Source organism: Pteropus vampyrus, unplaced genomic scaffold (genome assembly GCF_000151845.1).
Source record: "Pteropus vampyrus isolate Shadow unplaced genomic scaffold, Pvam_2.0 Scaffold292, whole genome shotgun sequence".
Lineage (NCBI taxonomy): Eukaryota > Metazoa > Chordata > Mammalia > Chiroptera > Pteropodidae > Pteropus > Pteropus vampyrus.
Genome location: NW_011889073.1, coordinates 491,287 through 496,402, shown reverse-complemented (window position 1 = coordinate 496,402; position 5,116 = coordinate 491,287).

Here is a 5,116-nt window from a genome sequence, read left to right as displayed (position 1 = left end):
GGGGCTGGCAGTGTTCGAACCTCAAGTCTTGAGAACAAACTGCATACCTCATTTATATTTTTGGCAATTTATTTTGGGTTTCAGTTAAGTATGCTAGACCGACAACTTTTTTTTTTTTTAACCAAAATCTATTGACTATTTTTATTCAGAACTGGAAACACTAAGAATTCGCACTTCTTTTTTTAATGGTACATTTACAAAATTGCTATAAAACAGAGTTACGGATTAGACCGTTTTGTTGGTAATTCAGTAAAGTCGATCCTATTATTTTTAAATCTGTAGAGACTCAAATATTATCAGAGCGTTATGACATCATTTCAGAATCCTTGGTCCCAAAGATTTACGTGGCAGCAGCCGTCGGCTCTGTTGTCTGTGATCCTGGTGTCTGTGCCCTGGCCCCTTTGGCTAACACCCTCGGCCCTCTGCACTCTTTGTGACAAAGCCGGTAACTTACACTGGTTCTTTTGTTAACCTTGCTCTGTAGATGAAATTGAATTCAATTGAGCAAATTGTCCGAGGCCTCTTTCCCAGAATCTCAGAGGCTCAGAAAAGGGGTTCAGCATTGAGCGGCTTCCAGCTTCAGCCTTACTGTTCTGCCTCCAGACCCTGCTGAGCTGACCTATTGATGTGCTGATGGGAGCACCCTGTCCCCAGGGAGTTTTGGTGCGGGTTTACAGTGTCTCTTAATATTGATTCTTCGGTCTGAGAACTACCTGAAGCCGATAAGTTCTGAGAACTACCTGAAGCCGATAAAGGAACACCAATGAAATACAATGGCTCCTTATGCTGGCCCTGGGGAGGGACAGGTTTGTGGGGAACGAGACCTACGGCCACAGTATTTCTACACTTCAAGATCTACATATGTACTAAACGGTCCCACGCTTCAAAGAACTAAGCACACTGATTGGTAAATGCTAGTGTTAGGTATTTAAACAGCATAATCTGAAGTTTACAGTCTTTCCATTTTTTTTTTCTTTTGCCTCCAGATGGACATACTTTAAGATTACTACCGAATTCAATCTCTCTACCATTGTAAATTCAGTTCATAACTCTGGACGTTGGCTAAATCCCCACCCACGCCCACCCCTGGGCATGGTGTTCGTGCACTTCCTGGGCGTGCTTTGTTCCCCGGCAAAGCAAACTGTAGTTGGAGGCGCGACTTCCGGTTCCAGTAGTCTAAGCTCTGGAGAGGCGGGGCCCCTGTCTGTCATGTTCATCTCTGTATCTCAAAAGCCTAGGAGCCCGAGAAATGCAATCTCTTAATATTGATTCTTCGGTCTGAGAACTACCTGAAGCCCGAGAGATTGCTGAAGGAATGAATACGTGGAGAAAAGAAATTTGTTAGGGGTTTCTGACAAATTTCAAACAGGTTATAGAGGCAAGAGTGGTTTTTATTAATGCATATCCTCCCCATTGTTCCTACAGACAGCAATTTAAAATATCTACTACGTTTTGCTTAATTTGGAAGCTCTAGATATTCTGTCTTTTTTGAAGTAGTACTGTATTCTGCATTGAGTACGACTTGGTATTTGCAAAAATAATTTTGAAAGAACATGATATGAGACTTTCAGTCAATTAGCTAAATGCCAGGTCTGGTCAGACCATACTACACACTCTGTGAGCCTTTCCGCCTCGTCAGATTCAGTGAAATTTTGGTGCATTAGCAACTTAGAAGCTCGCAAACTACCTTTTATTAAAATTACATTTTCAACCAAAGCAAGTTATGAAATATAATAAGCATTGTAGAAATTATGTATATATACATATATGTGTATATGTATATATACACATCTAAAAACTCATCAATTAAAACATGCAACTCATTTAAAATTTGAAGCTTTGATACTTCATTGATTTTTATTATATATTATTTTAACAGTGCAATATTTGCTTTGGCCAATATTACCTGAAAATAAATCTATGACTATATTCTTAATATGGAGATATCTCCCAAATCTCGGAACAAAAGGGATGGATTCTTTTTATATAATGTTGTAAAATTGTTTTTACCATTCATCAAAGTCAATGAGATATGATTTGGTTATAGTTGTTTTAATTATATATGACACATTTTGGGCATTTTCCCCCAGGGGGCACGGACTCTCATCCATGCTTCTGAGCCCTTTCTGTAGCAGAGGCAGACGCTGGGGAAGGCGAGGGGGTTAGTGAGGGTGGTGGATTCGGCCCAGACTCCCTCGGCCTCTGTTCCCTGGGAGCTGGGAGAGCTGCGGGAATCGCCCTGGGCTGGTAGCGGCTCCGAATCCACCCGGCCCAGTTCCACGTTTTCCGTAACATTGGGAAGTATATTCTGGGTCAAATGAGAATAAAGAAACCATCTTTTATGAAAGACCCCAGAGAAGTAAATATGCTCAGAAGTTTTCAGCTTTTTAACTGCATTATGTAGCTGCACATTCCACTAACCTGGGAGCTTTTAAAAAAAAGGTAGCCAGGCCCCTCCCCCGACTGGCTGAATCACAATGTATATTCATCGTAGAAGTGTTATTAAAAAAAATTCTTTTAGGTGTATCTTAAAATGATCATAATGGAGTTGACGAAGTTTGCCAGTTGAAGGCAGGCAGGGTTTTATTTATTCATTTCCAGGAGATGCAAAAGTCAGGGCAGCAAATGTATCCGTTTGTCCACCAGTCGTGTTCCTGGTCACAAAGACAGAGCCTGACACACAGTAGGTACTAAAGAAGTATTTGTTGAATGAAGCAGTGACGGAGGATGAAGACCAGGCCGTGCTTCCTCCCCAAGGCACAGACATGCATTCTAGGTTCTGCCTTCCGAGGCGAGGCATCGTCCCAATAGACTGCCGTGTTTGACAGGTGATACCGTGAGCCTTTTCTTATTGAATGCTATCTTTTCAAAATGTTGGGTTTTTTTTATTCTGGAAGGAGTAGATAGTGGTTTATGATTTTTCTGACTCACAAACGATAACGACAGTGTTAAAAAAGGGTTTAATAAATAACCTATAAATTGAAGAAATAAATCACCCACAAAATAGAAATGTTCGCATTTCTATTTATCTTTTCTTCTCCCATCCAAAAAATAAAAAGATGATTCAAAATATTGTGGTGAAAATCTTCTTGATGCAAAGATTAAAGAATGATCTTGGATTAAAATAGATTCCCTGTGAAGGATACATATACACAATATATAAAAATTACATTTAATATAAGGCAGTTATCTCATTGAAAAAATACCTAGAACACTGACCAAACAATACAATTTTGCAGGGGACCCACTTTTCAGATATAGGAAGAATGGGCTGGCTGAGGGGGTCCGATGGAAATGCGTTGGCTGACACACCCCCGGGAGAAAGAAATGCATGATTCTTTAAGAATTTAATAAGCATTACTCAGGCAATGCCTAATACTTTATACATAAACGATATTGAAACAATTAAAACACCATAATCCCTGAATCTACTAAAATTATTGTATAATTTATAATAAGTATGCTATTATAAACATTTCACTTATTTGTGGTTTTGTTAGAAATAATTTTAGCAGCTACTACACAAGAAGTAAAAACTATTAGAAACAACAAATTTGTGTATTATGAGTCCTTTGTATAGTTTGTTTGTAAGGAGCTATACATAGCTTAAAAAATCTTTTTAATTAAAATTTTCTAATTTCTTAAATAACAGAGGAAATAAAATTTTCAAAAAGTGATCACAAATTGATGGCCGCGTCCAGGGATCTTTTGTTGCCTATATTAATTGAAGAATGGTCAGCTAAATCTTCAGAAAATTTTAAGTGATAAATTTTTGTCAGAATTAGGGGCATATTTGTTTGTTTGTAAATACCTATAGGAAAAATCCAAGCTTAGCAACTTATTGGAAACTACTAAAAAAAAAAAAAAAAGGAACTTACATTATACATATATATAAACCAAACTGTTCTCTCTTGACATTCTGGGAAAATTATAATACTCCAGTGTCGTGTAAACTGTTACTCCATTTTCTATATTTATATGGAACTCGCTCTATAATTAAGTCCTGTGTGAAAGATGTGAATACAGTCACTTTTTATTTTAAAATGATGCAAACTTTCTGAGGTTTTATATGGTCAAACTGTGACTGGAAAGGTAGTCAGCAGCAGCGTTAATCTGAAAATCCACCTGCTGATACTTCTCTCTTCATGCAATGTCGGGGCTCTTGGAAACTGGCATGTAAACGTGATTTGTGGAGGCGAGCTTCCTATTTCCTAAGTAGATAGTAACTGATTGTCATTGCCCTGCTCATTGGGAGGCAGTACAGAGAGGGGGCTTCTGGAACCAGCCTGCTGGGGGCAAATCCTGGCCCTGCCTCTCAATAGTTATGTGACCTTGGGACAAATTACTTAGCCTCTGTGATCTTGGTTTCCCTTGTATCGAGGGGGATGATGACAGTGCTACTTCTGTGCGTAGAGAGCTTAGCATGGCTCTAAGTTCTTGCCCACTTAGCAATTACTCTCCATGCTTGACAAAGCCTCACATGCTTTTGACTTTACATTTTTCTGGGCACTTGGCACCTTTAAGTGTCTGTGACAGATGTCTAGGATGGCAGCAGTCAGGATCCTGTCACATTTGGTGCAGCCACAGCTGAAGTCCCCTTGTGCTGCTCATCCAAGTCCTGCAAAGAAAGTTTCTTGGAGGATGTCCAGGAGGCTTTGAGGCAGGTGACATTTGCATTGACTTAAAATGTGGGCATTTGAGGCAGGGTCACAGACGAAAATGGTGGAGGATTTTTGACACTATCTTTTGCATCCATCACTGACTGTGAGCAGTAAATAAGAGCAAGCATGACGCTGTCATTCACAGTAATCCGAAATTTGGAACAGACATCAAATAGATCATCTCGTCCGGGCCCTCACTGGACAAATAAAGGAAATGAAATGGGAGAACTGAAGGGCTGTTACCTTCCATAGCCGCCAAGCAAGAGTTAGGACAAGAGCATGGTGCTCCTGGCTGGGCCGCACACTGTTCATTTATTCAGAAGCCACTTATTGAGTGTCCACTGTGTGCGGGGTGTGCTGACAGGTTGGGATAGCGTGGGGAGCAGTCACTGACATGGTGCTGACTTCAGTGTTTTCCACAACATTATGGGTCAAGTTCTTGCATAATACTTGAG